Here is a 2,520-nt window from a genome sequence, read left to right on the forward strand (position 1 = left end):
TCATAATTCTCAAAGTTTTCTCGGGGAGGGTTCCCAAACCCCTCTTCTCTTGGAGGGCGCTTCAGCTCCGCTACCTGACCTTCCTCACACGACTGAGTCGGGCCTCTGGCAACTACTAATTGACAGTCTCCTTAGAACTTTTTCTTTGGACAATACAGCCCTGAGAGAATTTCTATTTTAATTGCCATGTAATAAATTTTGCGTACAGCAATCAAATTTTTGAAACATTAAATATTGTATACATTTTTGATAGTTTATATGCCTACTGGAGAACTCGCTACCTTGAAAAATGGCTAACATACCATTTGTCTACTTCTTGTGTGAAAATGACTTATGTTCACAAATATTACAATGACTTATATTTACAAATATTAAAAAAATTTAAATTTCCCGAATGACGCCGGGTAGTACAGCTAGTCAGACATATACGGTAGTATATTAAACACATATTGTAGTATATTAGACATATTCTGTGGTATATTAGACACCGATACTGTTACGGTAGTATATTAGACATATACTGTAGTATTTTAGACGCATACAGTAGTAAACCATAATTGTTATGGAATTCATTAACTGGTGATAGTAACATAAAGACAATTATTAATTAACATCTTTACCACAAGACGGTGTCGGGAACCAGACACCCGCATGTAAAGCAGCATCAAGATCACTTTGGTTCATGGCAACTGAAGCGCTGCCAGAAGGAATATCGCACTGGTAATAGTGAATGTACACATCAGTGGAATCGCTACAATGAAGGGTAGCAAGCATCCCCTTCTTACAGGTTCCATTTCCATAACACGCTCTCTCCTTGAACGGGATGTTTATTTCAAGTTGGTACCCCGTCCGCCTGTCATTCCTTGAGCAACCCATAGCTACAAGAAATATCCATAATAAGAACATCGTTTTCATTGTAAACCTTTAGACGAAGTCATCAACAGGCTTATAAGCGACAGCCAATGACCCTGACACAGTCCGACATCTACACACTGCTATGACTTAAACCATGACCACCTAATACACATTGGTTATGTTCTAAGATCAGTGTTGCTAGTCAAAAAGAAACAGGTAATCTGGAATTAAATGATGAGTTATCCAATAAGGCTGCAATTGCATGTATAAAATATATGAATATCCAATGAAGGGATCTCTCACTAAAGGGGTAAAGGGATCTGTGCTTGAGTTGTACAGATTTGATGTAGCACACAAAACAATTTGGTATAATTCTAAAAGTAGCACATTGATTTATATGAAACCTTTTCTGATAGAACAGAGCAAATCTGCAAACTACTATGGGCTGTGAAACTTTATGCAACTTGCGAAATCCTCCCCTCCCCGCTAGAAGCTGTGCATTCAAGTCTAACCAGATATATCCTGTGGAAATCACTCTGGCGCTGATGTTTAACTTTTTAGTCAACAGCGAGTACTTACGTCTACAATCTGGATAGACACCTTCTTTTAGAGGTTCAAAGTGTCCGTATCCATCTGGTCCGCTAGAACAAAATAAATAAATAGTCACACAATATTTGACCTGAATAATGTTTGACCTACATAATAGTTCCAGAAAAGGAATGTAATGTCCTACTTTCATCGCCCGTCTACATGCAGTGTTACCAGGTATACCATAACTATTTAGTATTATTCATAACAGGAGAAGCAAATTATTCACTGAATTTCCAGACAGGGATTGCGTGGCAATAACTGGACCGAAGCGCTACACAGGGCCGACAAGTATATTATGTTTCCATAGGGTGGTAGAGTAGAGCGATGGTTGCGCGAAGCCTTATGTCAAGGTATATGTCTGAATATGAGGCGACAGAAAAGTAGGACCCATGTGCACAAAAAAGTGCGATATCGTTGATCGCTAAGGCCAGGCCCATGGCGCAAAGATGGCGTATTGCGCGAAGTGGGTGTTTCACTTCCAAACAGCGACACTGAATCATGACAGAATGAATGCTACACAGCTGTTTTTATGATGATATTGCAGCGTCATATGGAGTTGTCTCGCCGGTATAAAGCTGAATAGAAACTTTCTAGTAATACTGTCAAAGATTAAACCTGGCTACTAATTGCTACCATTCCTAAAATACATTCCTAAAATTACACCTGCTTACATCTGTTGACCATTACTCACCAAATCATAACAAATTTTATATACATATACAGAGGTGCTATTATTTCGCAGTAAACCACGTGTATTGCACTAAAATTATTCTCTCCAACTCACACACGACACTGATAAGTAAGCTGATTCCTCTGGTAGCCAATAGAACCGGCTGGACACACGAATGTGAGCTTGCCCAAATAACGAATAAACCGTGGTTCTCCGATGATGTGTCGGCCGTACTGCAGCTCATACTCGTAGAGAGTGCTGTCACCCATAAAATTACTGCAATTCTTTGGTTCTGTCAACAGAAAAACGAATTCAGCATAAATGTCAGATTCTGCTAATTAAGAAGATTATCAGTAAAAATGACTGCGAAGGAACAGCTGCTTAAAAGGTAACTATAGTAACAC

The 2,520-nt window shown here is 39.1% G+C and overlaps 1 long non-coding RNA gene across 1 annotated transcript; it reads right to left on the reverse strand.

Moving 5' to 3' along the window:
• Window positions 1-740: 740 nt before the first annotated feature.
• Window positions 741-2,298, reverse strand: LOC137386924 (uncharacterized). The gene is made up of 3 exons (XR_010977852.1): window positions 2,231-2,298; window positions 1,435-1,496; window positions 741-878 (listed from the first exon to the last, which is right to left on the reverse strand). It is a non-coding gene; the product is annotated as an uncharacterized lncRNA (long non-coding RNA).
• Window positions 2,299-2,520: the final 222 nt, after the last annotated feature.

Source organism: Watersipora subatra, chromosome 2, assembly GCF_963576615.1.
Source record: "Watersipora subatra chromosome 2, tzWatSuba1.1, whole genome shotgun sequence".
Taxonomy (NCBI): Eukaryota; Metazoa; Bryozoa; class Gymnolaemata; order Cheilostomatida; family Watersiporidae; genus Watersipora; species Watersipora subatra.